Raw genomic sequence first — 24,944 nt, forward strand, 5'->3', positions numbered from 1 at the left:
CTTTTTTGTACACAGGTAGAAATTGACAGAGATATGTTGATTCTATTTTATAAAAAGAAAGCCTGAAAACTAGACTTGTGAACAACGCCACAATCTCTGCTATGAATTAAATGAAGTGAGAATCTTTCTTATGAACCTAAAATAAAACAAGGAGACATGATCAAGGAAGAGTGATAAATCTTTAAACAGGTATTGCATTGGTCAGGTAGCTGTCCTGCAGAATTAGTTTATTATTGTCACATGTATCAGGTTTTGCTTTAAATGCCACCCAGACAGATCATTCTCTACGTAAGTACATCAAGCTGATGAACAAGCACAAAAAGAGAGAAAAAACAGAACATCAAATACAGTGTTACAGTTACAGAGTGCAAGTAAGCAAGTAATATTTCATGAAGAAATGTACTAGGAGATCATGAGTTCATGTTATGGCTCTGATCAATAGTCTTATAACAGCAGGAAAGCAACTGTGCTTGGGCAGGTGATACCTGTTCTCAAGCTTTTGTATCTCCTGGAGAAGGGAGAATGAGCAGGGTGAGGGATGGGTTGCCCTGGACTACTTTCCCAGCGCAGTGGGACGCGTAGACAAAGTCAATGGAGGGAATGCCGGTTTCCATGATGGACTGGGCTGCAGTCACAGGTGTCTGCAATTTTTTGGCAGAGCAGTTGCTATACCAAGCTGCAATGTATCTGGGTAGGATGCTGTCTAAGGTCCATCTGTAACATGTGGTGAGGGTCAACGGGGATGTGTTGAATTTCCTTAGCATTCTGAAGAATCTACTCCCAGTAAGTTCTTAACTACTTGCTCGTCAAAAGGCATTTTTTTTTACTTCTTCCTTAAATATGATCAAAAGTACTGTTTCCATTGCTCTTTGATACCAGTTCCAAAGACTTACCTGAAATGGAAAACTCCTTAATCTTAAACAGTGATATCTAGTCCTGTTATCTTCCACAAGAAATGTCCTCTCCATATCTACCCTGTCAAGATGCCTCAGGATCTAATATCTTTCAATCAAGTACTTTTCGTTTATCTAACCTCCAGATTCACCTGTCTAGTCTTCACTCCCAAGACAACCAGGTTATTCCAGATACAGTATAAAGCTAGTAAACTTTCTCCAACCTGCTTCTTTCTTTTAATTACAAAGCTTTCTTTCTTTCTTTCAATTACAACCTTCTTTAAATAAGGAGATCAATACTATAACAACAAACAAGAGAAAATCTGCAGATGCTGGAAGTTCGAACAACACACACAAAATGCTCAAGGAACTCAGCAGGCAAGGCAGCATGTACGAAAAGAGTACAGTTGATGTTTCAGGATGAAACCCTTCAGCAGGACTGGAGAAAAAAAGAAGAGGAGTAGAATTAAAAGGTGGGGGGAGAGGAGAGGGAAACACCAGGTGATGGGTGAAACCTGGAGGGGGAGGGATGAAGTAAAGAGCTGGGAAGTAGATTGGTGAAAGAGGCAGAAGGCCATGGAAGAAAGAAAAGGGGGAGGAGCACCAGAGGGAGGCAATGGACAGGCAGGGAGATAAGGTGAGAGAGGGAAAAGGGGTTGGGAAACAGTGAAGGAGAGGGAGGGCATTACTGGAAGCTTGAGAAATGGATGTTCATGCTATCAGGTTGGAGGCCACCCCAATGGAATATAAGGTGTTGTTCCTCCAAACTAAGTGTGGCCTCATCATGACAGTGGAGGAGGCCTGTGATGGACATATCGGAATGGCAATGGGAAGTGGACTTACAATGGGTGGCCACTGGGAGATCCCACTTTTTCTGGTGGATGGAGCACAGGTGCTCAGTGACGCGGTCTCTCAAACTACGTTGGGTCTCACCGATATACCGGAGGCCAAACCAGGAGAACCAGACACGGTATATGACCCCCAACAGATAGGTGAAGTGGCATCTCACCTGGAGGGCCTGTTTAGGACCCTGAATGGTAGTGAAGGAGGAGGTGTAGGGGCAGGTGTAGCACTTGTTCTGCTTGCAGGGATAAGTGCCAGAAGGAAGATCAGTGGGGAGGGATGAATGGACAACGGAGTCATGAGGGAGCGATCTCTGTGGAAAATTGTAAGTGGGTGGGAGGGAAAGGTTTGGCCAGGGGAAGACAGCCTCTGGCACCAACAAAACTTAAAAATCTCGTTTGTGTGGATGCTGCATGATATGCTGCCTGGTTATAAATCCGAACTGCAAAATATTGGACAGTGCACTGTATGCAATTAAATGATTGAAATTTATAAATCTTAATCTGAGTATAGGGTTAGTAAGGAAAAGAAAAAGAAAAAAGGGCCCATTTTAAGGAAAAAGTCAAATGTGCACATTGGAGCTCATTGATAAGGCCATTCGACCACCATCGACCTCCTCCGAGCATCGCTGACCTTCGGACCCTCACTGCCCATCCACCCTGTCTGGTAGTCTACCAGCTCGCTCCACACGCATCTTCCCTCTTCATCCGTCGCCGACAAAAGTCCACAAAATCCCTGCTCCCAGACCCACAAGAAAGAACAACATCCCGCTCATTGGCTAGCATACATTCCAAAGGCTCCGTTATCTCTAGTCATAACCCAAACATTGCTGCTATAGAGAAACCATTACCTCAGCGGTGGAACATTACAGAGAGGCCATTCCATTAGCAGTGAAACCTTACAGTGTGTTACACCTACAACTTACCAAATCTAACAATATGTCTTCGGAATGTGGGAGGAAGTCGGAACAGCTGGAGGAAACACGTGCAGTCATCGGAATAACTTACAAACTCCTTATAGACAGTGGTGGGAACTGAAGCCCGATCTTCTGATTGATCACTGGCAGTGTAGAGCATTACATTAACCGCCACACTACCCTGCCACCCTAATGTTGTTGATTGAACCTCATCCTACGACCTTCTCCCTACTTCCTGAAAAGCCACTCCGTGTGCCAGTCATTCTGTCTTCTTATACATGCAGACAGTCAAGCCCAGAAGATACAATCCATGGCAATATATTGGGGATTAGAGTATTGAGCCTGAATGCTGTCAATTGTATACACATGAGACTCATGGAAGACCCTGGAGATGAATTATTGACTTTGTAGAATGCAGTGTAACAAAAACATTTCCTGACAAAATTGCATTGAGTAGCATAAATACCGTATCACAAGATGTAACAACTGTGTGTTGCTTTACTTCTGAATAATGCAAAATGTTCTACATAGTAGTGTCTCTTAATGACAGTACCAGAGTACTGAGGACTTTCTTTGGCATGGGGGAGGTAACTGCTAGTATTCAGTGGTCAGGAATGGGTAGTAGATGAGAATTTATCTTGTGGGGCCAAAGCAACTGAACAGATGGTTCTGCTGCACATACAGAACTGGTTTAACAACTCCACTCAACCTGGGGTAACTGCTTCTCTTGGTTTATATTTTCTCCTTCCAGTTCTCATGAGATGCTTATCTTCCAAATCAGACCAACTTTGTGACTAGAATATTGATGTGAATTTCATGTGAACTAACTGTGCTAAGTTACATCAAACATTATGACATATCTCCACTGATTCTTTCATCTGACAATTAATAACAGGCAAAAAATGTGACCGAAGTTGTAAGTGGCATCTCATTTGTAGATCGTGAACCATGCAGCAGCAACATGGGGTTGAAAATGAACCAAATGAGTCCATCTTTTCACCAGGTATCGAGCACATATAGAGTCCAGTCTTATGGTTCCAGTGTAATGGTCCAGTGCTTTGAGTAAGGTAGTAGACCAGAAGCTTTCCCTAAGTATGCATAAGGCATCCATTAGACATTTTTTTCAATAGGTTAGTAAGAGAACCTCTCCCCTTTTTAGTACCCAAAGCCAGTAAAGCACACTGATCCTCAACTTCTCAAAGAGCGAAGGAAATTGGGCATGTTCCAGATGACTCTTACTGAGGCACCACAGAAACATCATATCTATGGTGTAGTGATGGCACATACAATATAATGTTGTAATGATGTGCATGATGTTTTCAAGGATATACAGTAAGTGATAGAACTAATATTGTGATGATGAACATAACGTGTGACTATCTACATATATTTGTTATGACATGCATACTGTTTTGATGACATGCAAAAGGCAAATATGTAGAGCTAAGACTTTTGCACAGTACTGTAACTATGTTAAGTATTGCACTGCACTGCTGCTGCAAATAAAAACAAATTCATGGCATATGTGAGTGATGATAAACCTGACTCTGATATGGCTCTCTGTTGTGGACTGAGAGTGGGAAGGAGGCAAGGAGAACGGGATCATGGTTGGGAAAAAGGGAATGGAGGGGGGAGTGAGCAGGAAGCACTGGGGAGAAATTCTGTAATGATCAATAAGCTAATTGTTTGGAATCAAATGACCTTGCCCGGTGTCTCAGGGCTGAGTGTGTCTTCACCCGTGCTAACCCCGCCCCAGTACTCCTTCTTTGCCACCTGTCTGACACCCCCTCCCATGGTGCTCCATCCTCACTATTCCCAACATTGCTGCCAGGTTTACAAGCTTGCTTTCCACTCCACATTGATAAATACGGTACTGTGAAGAAGTCAGAGGCACCCTAGCTATATATCCTGTATGTGCTAAGAATTTTGAACAGTACTTTAAATTAATATTGTGATGACTACATAACGTGATAGAGTACATAATGCAAAAATCATATGAGCTCCAATTTAAGATGTTCAGAGAAGGTAAACTGCCCTTACAAGTCATTCTTTACAAATCCCTAGACTGGTTGTTTCAAAAGCAACGTAAATATATTGCAACAAACAGGACAAGAGCAAAGAAAGCAGAATGCTTCCCCCAAACAAGTCTCCTGATATTCCTGTGGGCTTTTATATGGACCTGCAGCCTTTGGGCTTATGATGCAGGAAAATACTTGTCCTTGTGGTGCCATCTGGTGTCGAAACTCTCAGCATGAATCCTAAATATCAGAGCAGGTTTGGCTGGAATTAATCACTGACTGCATAGCATTTCCAAGACTTCAAAAAGAAAGTTGTATTCATTTCCAAAGCATAGTGCATCATGTGATGTTTTCCCATTGAACTCATCCTTTTGTTTTAACCAGAATAGAGAAATGGCAACAGGATGAAGGGAACTGAAGTGCCTCTTCCCATTGCCTACTTACTGTCATAGAGTTATTCAGAATCAGAATTAGGTTTAATATCACTGACATAGGTCATGAAATGTGTTGTTTTGCAGCAGCAGTACATTTGTAAAACATAATAATAAAAACAGTGAACTACAGTAAGTATATATCAAAATCAGGTTTAATGTCACTGGCATATGTTGTCAAATTTGTTAACTTTGTGGCAGCAGTACAATGAAATGCATGATAAACATCAAAAAACTGAATTACGATAAGTAGTTAGTTAGTTATGTCGACTCAGGCCTAGTGGGGCCGGCGAGGGGCATGATGAGGGACTCTCCACTCCTCCCTCTCACTCATCAGTGTGTTCAGTTCATCGACATTAGCCGTGCCGCTATCTTCTAGGAGCGTGTTGACCATAGTCTTGGGAGGGCGCCCAGGGTTCATCCTCCCATGCTTGGGCTCCCATGCAATGATTAGACTGGCAGGTAGCTCAGGGTGGCGTAGGCAGTGCCCCTCTAGTTGCAGTCTTCTCGCCTCGATTTTAGTGGTGAGCATCGGAAGGTCGTCATAGAGCTTGATGTTTGTCGTGTGTTGTTGCCAATTCATGTCAAGAACCATCCAAAGATTTGTGTACAGCAACCATCTAGTGACTTTCGCATGGTCTTGGTGAGTGTCCATGTCTCGCATCCGTATGTGAGAATGGACTCTCTGACTGCTATGAAGATCCTCTTTTTGAGCCCACTGGTCAGGTTCGACCTCCGGATTTCCTTCATGTCGTTCATAGCCCTCCACGCCAGCGCCTTCCATATCTTTATGTCCTTCTTCAAACTCATCATTCTTGACCCAAGGTACTTGAAGTCTAAGACTTTCTTAATAGTATCATTCTTTACAGTCTTGAGAGTACCTTTATCGCAGTTGAATGCCACGTACTGTGTTTTTTTTAGCGTTTAGGTGAACTCCAACTTTATTGCACTCAATTTCCACTTTTGTCAGTAGCTGCTGTGCTTCCTCCATCTGGTCAGAGAGCAGGACTATGTCATCTGCAAAAATCGAGATCTGTGAGCATAACTGGTCTGACCTTTTTGGTTTGTCCTGGTTTTATGGTAAAACCAAGCTTGTCATGATCTTTGGTAGCTTGACGTAGAGCATAAACAAGGACGATTATAAAGATGTAGGGTGCCAGAGTGTCTCCTTGCAGCCCACCAGCTAGGAGCTCGAACACTGCTGTTTCTCCATCTCGTGATACAACTTTCACCATGGTCTTGGTATAGCTGGACTCTACTGCTCTCAGTAGATGATCTGGCACTCTGTAAGCTTTCAGAATCTTCAGCATTTTACCTCGGTGAATGGAGTCAAAAGCTTTGCGAAAATCAATGAAAGCAAGCACGGCTGGTAAGTTGTTCTTCTTGACTTCCTTGATGATTCTACGGAGAGCAAGTGATTGCATTACTGTTGTGCACTTCTGCCGAAAACCATTCTGACTGAATCTTAGCTTAGGGTCAATGGCGATGCAAATCCTGTTCAAGATCATCCGATTGTATAGCTTTGCTAAGATGCAGGTCAAGCTGATACCGCAGTAGTCATCTGTCTTCGTGAGGGATCCAGACTTGGGACAGGGATAATGTTTGAGAGTAACCACTGTTCTGTTTTGTCACCTTTCATCAGTGCAATATTACATATGTCCAGCAAGATGTTGTCCAGGTCACAGTTCTTCAGGACATCTGGTGGTATCCCATCTGGTCCAGTGCTCCTGCCCTGTTTGAGTACATATTTGGCCTTCTTCAGTTCCTCTATGGTGAATGGGCCGTCATTGATGTTGAATAGTATCGTGGGTATATCCTCTTCTTCTTCTCCCTTAAGTGTGTATGTGTGTGTATATATATATATATATATATATATATATACATATATATATATACACACACACGGTAAGTATCTATATGTATATTACATAGTTAAGTTAAAATAAATAGTACAAGAACAGAAATAATTTAAAATTAGTGAAGTAGTGTTCATGGGTTAAATGTCCATTTAGAAATCAGATGGCAGAGGGGAAGAAGCTGTTCCTGAATCACTGAGCGTGTGCCTTCAGGCTTCTGTACCTCCTCCCTGATGGTAACAATGAGAAGAAGGCATGTCCTCGGTGGCGGAGGTCCTTAATGATGGATGCCACCTGCCTCAGGCACCACTCCTTGAAGATGTCTTGGATACTATGCGGATGAGTACCCTTGATGGGGCTGACTAATTTTATGTATATATTAAAAATGTTATGGGATTAAGCCCTTTGGCCTACCTGGTCGATGCTGACCATGATGCCCCATCAAAGTTAGTCCCATTTGCCACCAGTTTTACATTTTTCTTCTGTTATTATGCAATCCTGATTTCCCAGGAGATTCTTTTGACAACAATGCAACTTGAAGATTTCTGAAAATGTTTAAATTAAAACTCAAATCGCCTCAATACCCATTAATTGAGTGTGCAGCCTCACTAATTTAGCCCTACTACTGCTTGCTAACCATGGGCTACACATGTCAAGCAGTTGTCCTGTTAAAAGCCTATCCTTTTTGACAGTTTAAATACAAACGTTTGTATTTGCACGCACTGCCTGATGAGATCACAGTAAATGCTCATAGCAAAGTCCACATCCTGTTAATTAATTTTACTTTAAATGAAGTGCTTGGGTGGTTAAGATCCATTCTGAATTGTTCCAGGGCATCTCACACAGCAACTGTTTTATTTTATGGATCCTCCAGGGAATCACATTCTGGAATTGGGAAGAAGAGGAGGAGAAATAGCAAAACAAAGCAAGCAGTGAAAGGTCTATAAATGGGAATCTTTTCTTCATCACTTCCCAGTATGCCTGTTCAATTCTCTGAAAATTAGTGCGTCGGCCAGCTTCCTTTGTTTTGCAAGACAAAGTTAAGCAACACAAGAAACTGCGATCGCTGGACATCTGGAGCAACACACAAAAAGCTGGACGAACTCCGAATCAGAATCAGGATCGTTATCATGGACAAACGTCCATTACATTGCATTACATAAATAATTGCTGTAAGTTACAATTAGAAATTTTTAAAATAGTAAGTAAGTCGTGCAAAAAGAAAGCAAAACGTGAGGTGGTTTTCATGGTCCATTGAAAAGTCAGATGGCAGAAGGGAAGAAGCTGTTCCTAATCATTGAGTGTGTACCTTCAGGCTCCTGCATCCCCTCACTAATGGCCGCATTGAGAAATCAATAGCTCAGGTGGCATCTAAGGAGGGAAATGGACAGCTGTAATTTTGGATTGAAACCCTTCGTCAGGACTGTCAAAGTTAAACTGGATCCCGTGGCAGACCTGCATTTAATATCTTGAGTTAAGTAGCAGTACACCACACAATCAGAGTGCTTATGTTCCAATTCCCGAAAGTCTCCGACTGTTTATGGACTAAACAGGTAACCAATGCATTGTTCACGAGAATAGTCATCACATAACGCATCATTAAGGAACTGCAGGACAGGGCTCCATGGCCCAATGGTCACCTCAAGTCTGAACTGTTCAGCAATAGCACATTGCAGTGAACTTTGTGGAGTTCCATTAAACGTGACATCCCATATCTCCACTGATTTTCTTCCATTTGACAATAAACAGTTGGTGAAATGGTGTTTTGTTAATGACATCTCATGTGTGATGATCATGAACCAAAAAGCAGAAATGCAAGTGTGAAAATGAATGAATCCACCTTTTGAACAGTTATCAACCACACAGAGAGCCTAACATCCTGTGCCAGTATAATGATCCCTTGATTTAGATAAACTAGTAGACCAGAAGTTTCACCCAAGCCTGCATAAAACCACCTTTCAATACATAAATAAGTGACTTAGACTATTCCTCTCTCTTTAGCATCTTGGAAACTAATTTGTCTGACAGGAGTGGAACAGGTGTTTGTCTACAGTGCTCAAGACCAATGCCCACTTTTCAAAAAGAGAAAGCAATCAGTATCAAAGTTTTACCAGTGTACATAAACAGCTACACGTTATTGGGTTGCTAATATCCTTATTAGGTGCTCCAAATACCACTCTGGTACTACCTCAGCCTGATACTGTAACTGGGTGGAGGAGTCCATTACGGTTTAGACAAGAGTTCATGAGCTGTTTGACACTGCAGTCTCCTGGAGCTTGTGTCTGAAGGGACTCACAAGAACATTGCAGTATCTTAGAATCTAGTGAAGCTGTATCACCCAAATCTCTCTCTAAATATGTTGCCCAATTAACTGACCACACCAAACGTTTTCTGTCTTCGTGTTTGATATTGCATCTCCTGAACAGAAATGTCATGCTCATAGTCTGGGACAGACAGTTGTATGGATTTATGAGAAAATAGGTTCCAGAGGAGTCAAAATGCTGTTTGCACTCTTGTTAGCAATCTGCACAGAGGAAAGACTTGAATCCAGAGCCCAGTGTAGCGTATACAAGAACCACAATCTGTGGCATCAGAGACAACTTATTGCAGAATCTATCAAGGTAACAAACCCTTCAGGAGAGATCCACTGTCACTTCCTTGTGAGGAAATCTTATTGAGCTCTACCATGCCACCTGGTGTACTGGAAAAATCTCCTGGCCTATAATTCAACCACTTGCACAATTACCAGCCCACTGAAACAAACTCCAGTTAAATATTGAACCCCTAATTCAGTCTCTCAATAGAGCTGGAAGACGAACAAGCCTTCTAGTTAGCAATCCTATGGCTGTCTTTATGAACTTTGCCTTCTTCAGCTCACCACCTCTCACAAATGTCTCAGTAAAATTGTCTAATAGGATGCTGATTTCTGTACAGATGTTACTACGGTCTCCAATGACATTGCTATATTTCTGATTCAAGTGATTGTACTTTACCCTTAATTATGAAACTTGATTTATTTTCCTATTTCTGTGTGTTTATATTGATACCTGATTGGATGTAAGAATCATGTGACAGTCCTCCATTTCAGTGTGTAACAATGTGAGACCAGTTTAGTCAGTTGTTATCACTGCAACAGTTGTCACTTACCACAGTCTTATCAGTTTAGAACAGGCAAGTGTTATGTTTGCCCAAAAGAAATCTTATTTTCAAAATTTGCACAGCTATGGGAGTCATGACTTTGAATGAGCCACAAGGAGATCACAGCTGCAGATGTTAAAGGTCTTAATTCAGCACAACAAGCAGACTTAGGAGCAAAATATAGGCAGTTGGAAGAACTCAACGGGTCAGGTAGCACCTGTGAGTGGAAATGGATGTCAGATTTACAGGGTGAGACCCTTCACCTGGAGCCCATCTCAAAATAACAGGATTGCCTCTGGATATTCAAACAACATTGTTGTAAATTCAGACAAGCTTCTTCTATCACTATGTTGAGGGTGGTTCTCTGGACAGAAAGAAAACACTGCAAATATTGACTGACTATGTAATCGACCATGTGTTAAGTGACAAGAAGACTATCTGGTATCCTTTCCTGAACTCATCCTGGGGGTTTCAATATGTCCAATTAACATAGACCAGTATCCATTGTTTTCCTGCATGATTTACAGAACAATGGTACCAAACTCAAGATGTCCTATGCCTAATGTCTGGGTTCAGTAACAATGGATGTTCTGTTTAAATAGTGCAAAAAGCTACCACTCCCATAACTCCTGATTAAAGTTACTTAATGATCCCTAAAAAAGACAAGGACAAGCAACAAAAGCAATTTTAATGGCATTTCTGATGACAGTAGAGAGAAGTACTTCATGGTTCAGAAGTTTATTTGAACATTAAGGAAATGGACAGTATATATATCACTAGCAAAAAAGACTGCAAACAGACAGTTAAGCTACACACAAAAATATGCTGTAGGAACGCAGCAAGTCAGGCAGCATCTATGAAGAGGAGAAAATAAACAGTCGATGGTTTTGGTTGAGATCCTCAGCTACTTTCAGATCTTCAGAATGAACTGGGGAAATGGGGTGACATGGCTGGTGGATGTAGATGTAGCTGTGATGGTAAATCCCAGCAGTTTAGTGCTTGCTTATGACACACCAATGTGTAACTACGCACCTTGAAGAGGAGGAAAAAAAATGCCAAGAACCAGCTGCAGAATGCTGACATTCCCCCCGTCTTCCATTACCAAGTGTCAGGGAAAAGAAAAGCCCCATCTGTGCTGTTTTCCACCATCCTGTGGTGTGTCAAATTCTGCTGCAAGAGCAGAAATGTGTTCACACTCTGTCACAGACAAAGATTCAGGAATCGTACACCCAAAGCTTACAGACCTGAATGTCGAAGTGACAGGAGAAGTTGAGAGGACAGTAACGGAACTTCAGTGCAAAACACAACTGAGTGCACAGTGGTTCACGTTCTTCCTGTGAGGACTCCAGACTTGGCAAATGATACACTTAGTGAAGTACTTGGATCAAAAAAAGTGAAATGCCAGAAACACTCAGCAGGTCAGGCAGCATCTCTGGCTAAATAAACACAGTTAATATTTCAGATTAAAGATCCTTTGATGAAACTGGGAACAGATTTTTGACCTGAAATGTTAATCCTTTTCCTTTTCCCATGCTACCTGACTTGCTAAGTGCTTTCTATTGCTTTATGTTTTTATTTCAGATTTCCAATATCTGCGGTTTTATTGATTTCCATTTGTTTTCTCACAGTAGACTGACAATACCAGGAAATCATTGGCAGAGTCAGCGAGTAGTAAACGTGGAATAGTATGGACATGGGAAATCGCCCATCACATATTTCACCTGCTTTGCAAGTACTGGGGATACCTGTTATCCAATCTTTCCGCCAGGGCGTAGCAGTTAACGCAATGCTATTACAGCTCGGGGTGTCAGAGTTCGGAGTTCAGTTCCAGCGCCGTAAGGAGTTTGTACATTCTCCTCATGACCACATGGGATTATCCCTGCTGCTGTGGTTTCCTCCTACGCTCCAGAGATGCAATGGTTAGAAGGTTATCTGGTGATTGCAAATTGTCCTGTGATTAGACTAGGGTGAAATAGGTGGGTTGCTGGGTGGCACAGCTTGATGGGCCAGACGAGCCTGTTCTAAGCTGTGTCTCTAAATAAACAAACAAATAAACAAATAGATAAGTAAATGAATATAAAGATAGATAGATAAATAGATAAATAAATAAGTAAATCCCTGTTGCACTATGGAGATTCAGCATCTAAATATCAGAGCTGGGCTTCGCAAGATCGAACATCATCTAAAGAAAACTATTCAACACCCAATTCTCGGTGTGGCCCATGTAGCAAGCAGTGCACATCTGGCTTAGAATGACTGCATGCGGGGTAAATTTTAACATCCTTTTATTTCCTCTTTTCTATTTATTTACATTAATTTAAAGGTGAGCCATCAGCAAATTGTCCCTGCTCTGAGCTTTTCCATGAATATTTGGATATTTGTTTGGTGCTAATTCATGCCATCAGAAAAGGAGCTTTATTGCCAGGTTCATGAACAGTTATTACCCCTCTGTCAGCAGGCTCTTGAACCGGCGGGGATAACTTCCCTCAATTTCAATTGTCCCATCTCTGAACTGTTCCCACAACCAATGGACTCATTTTCAAGGACACTTCATCTCCTGTTCTCGATATCTATTGCTTATTTATTTACTTATTATTTCTTTTTTTCTTTTGTATTTACTTAGTTTGTTCTCTTTTGCACGCTAGTTATCCACCTGACTGAGTGTATTTTTCATTAATTCTACCATGGTCATAGGATTTATTGAGTATGCCTGCAAGAAAATGAATCAGGGTTGTAGATGGTGAGATATATATACTTCGATAATAAATTTACTTTGAACTTTGAATTTTATACCGATCTCTACATCAAAAACCTACTGAAATCCTTGTTTACGAAGTTTCACTGATTGCGAATGCTTGTTTTTTTTTCTTTAAATTATCTCTGTTGCCCGTGAAATAAAAAGGTTATGTTTGCTTGTGTAATCAGGCAAATATAAGGAAGTTATGTCTTAAGCAGATGGTAAACAGGAAGCTAAATCTATAATGTGACTGAGTGGTATTGGAGTGTTGGATACATGCCCCACTTGTGGCTGCCAGCATAAAGATGTTGACTGATTAGCCACAATAAAGCAACAGAGTTTCTCCCATTGTTCATATAGTTTTCATCACATTTTCTTATGTATCTCCAAGTCTATCACAGGAGAGATATTTTCCTACAAAATCTGCATTGCTCTGCCATTGTTTAACCAATTAGTTTAAATCACAGTGCTAAATTTCAGTTGAACATCAAAAGAAGCCCTATCATCTTTCAACAGTAAACAAGCAGTCAAGATATTATTTAGAGCTAATTGCCATGCGAGAAATAGCTAAATGTCTATTTTGGGACGGCATTGTTACAGCAAAGTGGAATGACAGCTTTGCTCTGAGGTGTTTATTACCTGCGTTTGTATCCAACATAAAACAGTAAAGCACAGCAACAGGGCTTTCAGCCTACAACGTGCCAAGCTAATTAAACGAATGCTCCCAATTCCTCGTGCCTGCACATGATCCATATCTATCTATCTCTGCATATTCATGTTTCCCATCTCAGAGCCTCTCAGTAAACTCTGTTGTGCCTGCCTCCATCTTCACTATATTCAGGGTGTAGCAGTCAGTTCTAACAAGCCGATTGCCGACCGCTGGCGACCCCCATGGATTTGTTATATTTATATGACATGCCCTCCACTCACTCCAATAAAGATTGTTCCAAGAGTCAAAGAGCTGTAATTGATCCTTCATTGGCAACTGGCAAACATACAAACTTGAAGCAATGAAACTTAAGTGTACTAAGCATGAATGTAGCATAATTGAGCGTAACTAAGCGGTCAACAACAGATATGACATCCATCAGTCCCCAGCTACAAACTGCCCAGAACAAGGCATGGATATGTAACTTATCCCCTTTGTTTTACCACGCCCTCACTCACGGAACTGGTTGTCATAGTAAATGTGCCAGACATAATATAATGCAGATAGAGAACAGATGCATGGCTCCTAAATGGGAAACGCGCAGATAGAGAAGCGATGTGCGGCTCCTACACAGGGAATGTGCTGCTTTGAACGGTGGTGGAGGTAACACATTGAAGCTTATTTCTGAGCCAAGTGTTACACAGAAAACGTCGCTACTCTCAGCTGGACCAGTGTGATAACAAGAACTGTTTCATTGCAATTTGGAAGATAGAATATTTGCATTAGATACTCAAAATAATTTCTTTTGCAACTCTCACTAGGTCTCATCTTTACTTAAGAATTGCCATAATATTCAGCTGCAGCTTGTCTTGAGAACAACAAGTACACCAACTCACTAAAATCTAATTCAGAAAATGAAGCACAAGGGTGTACTGTACAGTACATGTACAGTTGTATTTCTATGTTCTAGTGACAGGCCTGTTGTACATACTATTTATTACAAATTACTATAAATTGCACATTGCTCATTTAGACTGAGACATGACGTAAAGATTTTTGCTCCTCATTATGAAGGATGTAAGCAATAAAGTCAATTCAATCCATTGGGAGGGATAAGAACAACAATTTTAAGTAATATCTTTAATGGAGCAAAGACCTCTAGGTGCTTTGCAGTATTGATACCTTGAGAAATTCAGCATCTAATCAAAGTAGATGTTAGACCCTCAGAGGATTTGTCAGTAAGGTAGCTTTTAAGTGATGTTAGAAAGGCAGTGAATTTTACAATTTTACTGGAGCTTAAGGCTACTTTTGCTCAAGTCTTGTCTGTAACTAACGAAGCAATTAAATGCAGGGGATCTGCAAGTTTCTCTGAGGATGGATGGCTGGAGCAAATCACAGAGATGGAAAGGGGAATGGATAGCTGAAGAGGGATTCGTAAACAAGAGAGTTTATTTTTAAATCATGGCAATGCTTAAGTGTAGGTCACTGAGCACAGAAGTGATAAATGCTGGGATTTGCTGTTGCAGGAGCTGAAATCCTTATTTTTAAGTGCCCTCTTCTTCCAATTACATAAATATACCAATGGAAGATTGCTTCTCTCCACTGTTGCTCATCTGTCACTGAAATCCTCATTCAATTCATTACCTTCAGGGCTGACTATTCCAGCACAGCCTCAGCTGGCCTCCCTCATTTTAGTGTAGTCGTTAGCATACAACTATGAGATTGGGGTTCAATTCCTGCCACTGTCTGTAAGGAATTTGTATATTTTCCCCATGACCGTGTGGGTTTCCTCCAGGTGCTCTGGTTTCCTCCCACGTTCAAAAGATGTACATTTAGGGTCAGTGAGTTATGAGCATGCTAAGCTGGTGTCAGAAGTGTTGTGACACTTGCAGGCTGCCCAATACAATCTTCACTGATTTGTCTAGATGCAAAAAGCACGTTTTGCTGTATACTTCGAAGTACGTGACAAATAAAGCTAATCTTCATCTCAAATTTAAAGACGATAAAAAAGAGATAAGAAAATTATTTTTTCGCTCATTGCCTCAAAGGAGTTTGAAGACAAAACTCACCACCACATTTGAGAAAACATCTGGGTAGCCCATATCCTGGAAGGCTGCAATTTACCTGAAGTCCATTTTTACTTGGTATGGATCTCCTTCTGTGACATAAATTTATTTGATTCTATTAAAAGCGAATACAGTCTTACCGTTGATACAAATATATATCCCAATGTGCAATGTGCAGTCTTCTTCAATTTCAGGATGTGGCCTGGGAGAAGGTTGACATAGGGAGCTAATGTGGATCAGAATCAAATTGTTTTCGAAGTTCTGATATTTAGTTTTCCACGTAGGAGGCTAGATGGTTGAGCGGAGATGGGAATAACAAGATATAATTTGTGATGTGCTGCATTTTCTATGCACTGAATACAATATTTTTAAATGTAAAACAAAATATTGAAAGTCTTATTGTTGCCAAAAAAGATTATGTCAAAAAGCTAATCCAAATGTCTCAAATAAAGGCTGAGGTAGATGTGCATATGTGCAGAGTGGTGTGGTGTGTACTGGTTGAAGGCTAGGAAGGATTTGATCATTAAGATTAGAATTTTGAAATCCTGTGCAGATCATGTTAACTGGGGATGTGAGATGGTAGTCGGTTCAGTACAGCATTGGAATAGTGGAATCTGGGAGTTAAAGGATGAATCGTACAGTATGTCTCCATGTCAACCATTGAGCACCCATTTATGTGCATCCCATTTTCCCTCTTGCTTTCCCATCATCTCTATTGCACCTCATTCACCCATCACCAATTGACACAGTTGGATGGCTCAACCAGTAAAGTAAGCAATATACAGAGGCCAATTAACCTACCAACCATCATGTCTTCTGCAAGAGGAGGAAGCTAGACACCTGGGGTGGGTGGGAGGAGATGCTAGACACCTGGGGTGGGTGGGAGGAGATGCACACAATTGCACAGAAAATGTGTAAACTCCCCACAACACCTCAAGTGAGGACTGAACTCAGGTCACTGGAGGTGTGGGGCAGCTATACTAACTGCTGTGCCATTGGGCCACCCAGAGCTATAAGGGTTTATTTGCAAATGGGCTGAAGGTGTGTAAGAGGTTTAAAAATGGTTTTGTGCAGGAATCTCTAATGTGTATTTTCTGGAAGGCTCCACTGTCAAATAAAACTGGCATAAAGAATTTCTCTCACCCATTTTCCACTAGTTAAGTACCCAAATAATATTTTGTATGGTCAATCCTTTAATTACATTACAAGATAAAACTTCACAATTTTAATTGTGCTAGTTAAGATCTCTCTCCTGTATAAGGAATTAAAATATTGTATAGCTTTAAAAACACTACAACAATAAGGTCACAATTTTCTAAAGAACAAAATGAACTCAGAGAAATTGTTGACAGCATAAGTCAAATGGAATTTTGATTCCCTACCTGTTCACAAAGCATTCTTCCGTATGCAGGAAATCCAAAGGAAATATAATATATTAACAGTGCCGTCATAAAAGCAACAAATGCAGAAATGGATTGTTAATTGTTTAGACTTTTGAAATACATCCTAACAATTCAATGCTTCACTTGACTGCCCTCAGTTTTGTTGCTTTTTATACATTAAACCACAGAAAATTAGTCATTTTTAAATTGAGAAACTACTTTCCGCAGTGCTTGCTTTGAAGTGGCAATGTCAATGAAATCATCAGCATTTGAGGTACAGTAAAATAAAATTTTGTTACAGGAGAGGAAATCATTTGTGAATCTCCTGTAAGTTAGAACCAAGTCATTCTGGGTAGTAAAATTTCAAGCTCCCTATTGCTGCTACTAGGACAGCGAGCTTCAATTATGGCAGAATTGGATCGGCATCAATGGCAGCAGAAAATTACATTCCTTACAAAAGGTATCTTCCACCTTTGTCAAGAAAATCAAGAAGAGATCCTGGAATGGTACTGTATCATTAGCCGTGTTTTAATTATCTGCCCATGCCACATGAAACCATCTGCATGTGCCCCCGTATTTATTGCTTGCTAAAATCTTTCAAGCTGCAGTACATTCAGATTATGCTCATACAAAGATTATCATTATAATTCCAGACACCAAGGGGCCTATACCAAAGAACATTGGTCAGTGTAAATTGGCCATTCCTGTCAGAGTATAAGCATGACGTATATTAGAAGCAAAGATGAAATGTTTAAGGGGAACATGAGGGGGAAAATCTTCCCTCAGAGGGTGGTGAGAGTGTGGAATGAGCTGACAGCCTAAGTGGTGGATGTGGGTTCAATTTCAGCACTTAAGAGAAGTTTGGATAAGTACATGGATGGGAGATACACGGGCTGTGGTCTGGGTGCAGATCAATGGACTAGTGAGTATAATCGTTCGGCATGGAATAGATGGGCTGAAGGGTCTGCTCCTGTGCTGTAGGGTTCTGCAATTCTATGACCCTGATCTGCAATAATTACACAGCAGATGGATTTCACAATAGCATTCCAAAGAAATTGTGATTCTGATATGCAGTGGAATTGGGGGATGAGTTGCACAGAACATCTTACATGAGTAAGTGAATGAAGTAAATTTCAGAATAAAATGTAATTTGACCAACAGGCTTCCAAGCATCACTTCAAAATCCATATGAACATTTTAAAAAATTCCAAAACCTGTCCACAATCAGTAAAAATTAAAAATCAGAAGTATTCATCCCCTTTGTAATTACATGCTAACTTTCCTTAGATGCAACATACGTATTCCCTTACCAATTCATCCAATTTATTGATGTAGAAAATTGGAGTATCACCACTTTTCAATGAATTCAAAAGAATAAATAACCCCTCTCTTGGTAAGGTCCAGCAGTATGGTAGATTTTCAACAGGTCAAACCAAAGTGAAGACAAAAGAGCATTCAGGACAAGTCAGGAAAATGATAATAGAGAAGCACAAATCTGGGGAAGGGTACATGGACGTAGCTCGGAGCTCAGTGCAGCTCATTGAGAAAAAGTGGTAAAAATACAACACCACAGCCACACTGCCTAAGTCAGACAGCCCCTCTAAATTTAGTCAACGGAGAAGAATGGCACTTGTAAGCGAGTCTACTGTGATGCCAACAGTCACTCTGAGTAAGCTGCAGAAGTCAGTGGCTGCAAATGAAGATGAAGTCCATGGCTCCACAATCTTTAAGGCTTTGCACAAAACGATATACTGTGTATGGAAGAGCTGCAGGAAAGAAGCCCTGGCTAAAAAAAAAGTATATCCTTGCCCATAAAGACTTTGCAAAGCGTCTACGAAGATACTGTAAAGACGTGGAAGAAGGTCTTGTGGTTGGATGAGACTAAAGTGGAACTTTTTGCCTCAACCCTAAGCAATATGCACGGCATAAATCTGATACTGTGCAACAGTCAGGTAACACCATCCCTACTGTAAAGTATGGTGGAAGCAGAATTATGTAATGCGGATGCTCTTCAGTAGTAGAGACTGAAAATCTAGTCAGGATTGATGGAAGATGAACGTTGCTAAATACAGAGTGATCTTGGATAAAATCATGCTTGCCTCTGCCAGAAAGCTTAAACTGGGAAGGAAGTTCATATTTCAGCAGGATGCCAACCCAAAGCACACTGCCAGACAACCATGGGGCAGATTCAAATGAAGAAACCTGATATCCTTGTGTGGCCCAGCCAGAGTCTTGACCTTAATCCGCTCGAACATCTCTGGCAAGAGCTCATGATTGCTGTCTGATGCACCATCAATAACTCACGCTGAGACGTAGGAAGTGAGGTATCGGCTTTTATTGACTGGAAGAATGAACAACACTACATCCTGGGGAATGAGGCAGGGCAACAGGTCACAGTCACCTTTATACAGGGGTCTGTGGGAGGAGCCACAGGAGCAGTCAGCAGGGGTCTGTGGGAGGAGCCACAGGAGCAGTCAGCAGGGGTCTGTGGGAGGAGCCACAGGAGCAGCCCAGACAGGTATATGTAGTTCACCACACTGTCCACCCTCGCTTCCTGATGCACCATCAATAACTCACGCTGAGACTTAGGAAGTGAGATATCGGCTTTTATTGACTGAAGAACAACACTACATCCTGGGAAAATGAGGGAGAGCAGCAGACCACAGTCGCCTTTATACAGGGGTCTGTGGGAGGAGCCACAGGAGCAGTCAGCAGGGTCTGTGGGAGGAGCCACAGGAGCAGTCAGACAGGTATATCTAGTTCACCACACTTCCCAACTAACCTGGCAAAGCTTGAGCAAGGAAGTAAGGGCAAATCTTGCTCCATCAAGTTGTGCAAAGTTAATAGAGATTTATCCAAGTTGGCTGTAATAGCTGCAAGAGGCGTTTCAAGGAAGTACTAAGGAAAAAGGGATGAATACTTTTGAACTGATGACATTTCAGTTTTTGAATTTTTAGTTTTTCATGCTGCAAAAATTTCCCTGATTTGGGCTCTACTGTGAAAAAAAACAGCATGAGATTCACAAATTAAAGTTCTCAGTTAAATTGAACAAAATCCTTGGTGTAACACTCATTTATGTGAACAAAGATTTGGGGGAAGAATACTTTTACAAGGCACTGTATTCCTTTGCTCAGAGTAATTGTAGAGAGAACTCATCTTACAAAATGTTTCAGAAACACAAAGGCAGTGTTTGTTGACAGATTTGCTGCAATGCCAGAACACCTCCCATGGAAGTGCTGCTTGCCAATGATCATTGCATAAAATGCCATTTATATTCTTCGGGTAAACGTACATCCATAAGCTCAACAACCCACACAAAGGCTGCAAAGGATATCAATCTGTCAGCTGACGCAAATCTCAGCTTTATTATTTTTAATCCAATTTAAGAAGTTACACAAAGTTAAAGAAATAAATCAGCTCCAATGAAAAGCCTGTTTCTATCTCTCTCTCTCTCTCTCTCTCTCTCACACACACACACACACACACACACACACACACACACACACACACACACACACACACACACACACACACACACACACACACACACAGTTCCAAATACATATTAGATTATTAAATAATATCCATGACTACATTGTTTCCACTGTAAGGTTAGTTTTCTACTTTAAGCAATTCTCTTGAGGGGAAATTTTATGGGAAGGCACATCAGAAGTTCAGCTATACCCAGTGTAATAGGTTCAAATTACAGTGCAGCATTTTTAAGGAACAATTTTAGATGGGATCATAAAAAATTGACATAGAGAAACACATCATTTTATTTTAACTTTCATGGCAAAATTCATGAATGTTCTCTTTTTATCAAAGACACTAATACATTTTTGGCAGCATCAAGGACTTCATAATTCTTGTGAGGACTCTTAAGGTGGTCCCAAATTTGATATGAAACCAGAATTAGACAATTAGTACCCCTCAACCATCAGGCTCTTGAACAAGTGATAGCTACGCTCATTTAAGGACTCAGTTAAAGGCTCTTTTATCTTGTAATTTCATGCTGATTTTTATTGCTATTTATTTATATCTGCACTTGCACAGTTTGTTGTCCATTGATCCTGTTTACAGTTACTGTTCCATAGATTTGCAAAGTATGTCCACAGAAAAAGAATCTCAGAGTTGTATGTGGTGACAGGAATGTACTCTGATAATAAATGTTACTTCAAACTTTTTGAACTGTGAAGCATTATAGATTTGTCATTGAGGTTCCTGGTGAATCCTCTATCAACTAATATATTCTTTCAAATTATACACATGCCAGTTTCAAAAATGGTTGTAGTTCTCAGTTAATATGTAACAATGTCATTTCCCATATGGGAATTGTCTTGTACGAGGTATTTCCCTTTTCTCTAACCTGCTCCATTTGAAATGTGAGGATTAATTTTTGAGGAAAGAACAGAGGCCATTGAATTGACCAAATTACAAGAAGTCCGAATACTCCTCCTTCTTCTTGTGAAGTTTAATGGTGGTTGGCAGACCAACATATGGTCTATCACTGCTACCTACTGAGTTGGATCGTGGAGCAAAGAGACAAAAGTATACCCATAAAATTCTCCTCCAACAAAAAAAACCTCAAAAAATATCAAAATGTCTAATACTTTTCAGAAAGTCTAATACACACTTGTATACATTATGATGGCATGATATCTTAACAAACTTTCCATGTTAAACTGTGTCTGCCCCAAAGATCTCAATTTAACAATTAGATATTTCCTTTGCATCTTATAGGAACTGCATTCAGACAATATATGCTCCACCATTTCTTGACAAGTGTACTCCCTACAGGTGCCAGTATCATGCATATTCAAAGTCTAAATACTAAAAGCTTGGAAGTAATTTTATCTGTAAGTATGGTTTGCAAATTCTTCTAACTTGATATTTGTCCTGAAGGATAAACACTGAAGAAACATACAACATGGAAATTAGGTAATTAACACCTCAATACAACATTCAATTTCTGCAATTAGGACATTGTTAAACTATTGCATTAATACTTTGAGTAGCAGTGCACAAAGACTGTAATAAAATAAATGACTTGAAAGGACCTGTACATTTGGAGGAACTGGTGTAGTATGTGTTACTGAGGTGGATTACACAAAAATCAGCTCCAGAATTAAGCATTCTAATATACACTCATTGGCCACTTTATTAGGTACACCTGCATACCTGCTCGTTAATGCAAATATCTAATCAGACGATCACGTGGCAGCAAATCAATGCATAAAAGCATGGTGATACAGTTAAGAGGTTCATTTATTGTTTGAACCAAACATCAGAATGGAGAAGAAATGTGATCGAAGTGACGTTGACTGTGGTGTCAGACTGGATGGCTTGAGTCTCCTAGAAGCTGCTGATCTCACAGCTACCTGGACTATTCCTCTTCCCACCCTGTCTCTTGCAAAAAGGCTATCCCCTTCTCACAATTCCTCCATCTCTGTCGCATCTGCTCTCAGGATGAGGCTTTTCATTCCAGGATGAAGGAGATGTCTTCCTTTTTTAAACAAAGGGGCTTCCCTTCGACCACCATCAACTCTGCTCTAAAACGCATCTCTCCCATTTCTCGCACATCTGCCCTCACCCCATCCACCCACCACCCCACTCGGGATAGGGTTCCCCTTGTCCTTACCTACCACCCCACCAGCCTCCAGGCCCAACGTATAATTCTCTGTAACTTCCGCCACCTCCAACGGGATCCCACTACCAAACACATTTTTCCCTCCCCCCCCTTCTGCTTTTCGCAGGGATCGCTCCCTACGTGACTCCCTTGTCCAATCGTCCCCCCCATCCCTTCCGACCGATCTCCCTCCTGGCACTTATCCTTGTAAACGGAACAAGTGCTACACCTGCCCTTACACTTCCTCCCTCACCACCATTCAGGGCCCCAGACAGTCCTTCCATGTGAGGCGACACTTCGCCTGTGAGTCGACTGGTGTGGTATACTGCGTCCGGTGCTCCCGGTGTAGCCTTTCATATATTGGTGAGACCTGACGCAGACTGGGAGACCGTTTTGCTGAACACCTACGCTGGTCCGCCAGAAAAAGCAGGATCTCCCAGTGGCCACACATTTTAATTCCACATCCCATTCCCATTCTGATATGTCTATCCATGGCCTCCTCTATTGTCAAAATGAATCCAAACTCAGGTTGGAGGAACAACACCTTATATACCGGCTGGGTAGCCTCCAACCTGATGGCATGAACATTGACTTCTCTAACTTCTGTTAATGCCCCTCCTCCCCTTCTTACCCCATCCCTGACATATTTAGTTGTTTGCCTGTTCTCCATCTCCCTCTGGTGCTGCCCCCCCCACCTCCTTTCTTTCTCCTGAGGCCTCCTGTCCCATGATCCTTTCCCTTCTTCAGCTCTGTATCACTTTCGCCAATCACCTTTCCAGCTCTTAGCTTCATCCCACCCTCTCCGGTCTTCTCCTATCATTTCGCATTTCCCCCTCCCCCCACTACTTTCAAATCTCTTACTATCTTTCCTTTCGGTTAGTCCTGACGAAGGGTCTCGGCCCGAAACGTCGACAGTTCTTCTCCCTATAGATGCTGCCTGGCCTGCTGTGTTCCACCAGCATTTTGTGTGTGTAGCTGTTGATCTCTTAGGGTTTTCATGCACAGCAGTCTCAAGAATTTAAATAGAATTGTGCAGAAAAAACAAAATACATTCAGTAAGTGGAAGTTCTGTGGGCAAAAATGAGGTCAGAGGAGAATGACCATCCTGGTTCAACGTGACAGGGAGGGGACAGTAACTCAAACAACCATGCATTACAACAGTAGTGTGCAGAAGAGCATCTCTGAATACACAATACGTTAAACCTTGAAATGTGTGGGTACAGCAGCAGAAGATCAGGAACATATATTCAGTAGCCACTTTATTAGGTACAAGAGGTACTGTTTTTTGCTGAGGAGCATGTAATCTGTGAACATTTTTCTGTATTGTAGGCAAAAATCTACAAATTTATGTACTCAAAGCGACATTTGACCTTGCCTTGGTGCCCTGCTTTTTGTATCCTCAAAAACCCAGAATGGGACCATGAAGAGGTAGAATTTAGAAGAGTGTCAACTCCTCTGTCTCCTGATTCTGATCTGGTGGAAAGGGCTGCGGCGGCTGAAGAAACTGACTCACCAACATCTTCACAAGGGCATGTAGGGATGGCAATAATTCATGATCTTGGAAACATCACCCACATTCTGAATAATGAATAAATTAAATAAACAGCTCTGCTTTCTGTTAATATTAAACACCATAATGTCAGTCTGAGATTAATGTGTCAATATACTTCCCTCCATACACGACTTACCACATTCCCCACCCAATCCCATCATGGTTAGAGTCAAACATTTGGCAGGAAACAGCTTAAAGCAACATTATGATTGATGACTGGCTAAAACAAATTATTTCATTGATAGGTGACTATAGTTGAAAGGCGTAGACTAAGAATTGAATAAATACTCCAAGCATTTATGTAAATTTATTTTGGTGTTGGTGTAGACCCACTAGGTCTGCTGACCTACATCTATCATGTTGTTTAAATACTTAAAACAAAGTAGAACTGAATAAGACATTCTGCTGTTTGATAAATTTGTTTGGCAGGGTATCTGAATTACATGAAGGTAAACCAATGCCATCTCTTTCAAGTTGTGCCAACCTCCACAGACGATTCAATGTACAAATAATTGTGAAACTGCAGTGGACTGCTACACCGGTCAACGTTTTGGGTTTGGATTAAAGCACATATGTAAATCACTAACATTTCAAGTAGCATATTAACGTACACTGTGCAGGAAGATGAACTATAGGAAAGATGAAAGAAGATTTTAAAACGTATCCTGGGAGAGAATCCAAACCTTTTTCCAACCGTATGAAAAAATGGTGAACATTGGGTTATTTGATGGCTTTGGGCTTTTACTCAACTGAATTCAGAATAGTTGCAGGGTGGGGGGGGGGCATGCAGAATTTCACTGAAACTGGGATAGAGTAGATATGGAGAAGATGTTTCCA

Source organism: Hemitrygon akajei, chromosome 23, assembly GCF_048418815.1.
Source record: "Hemitrygon akajei chromosome 23, sHemAka1.3, whole genome shotgun sequence".
Lineage (NCBI taxonomy): Eukaryota > Metazoa > Chordata > Chondrichthyes > Myliobatiformes > Dasyatidae > Hemitrygon > Hemitrygon akajei.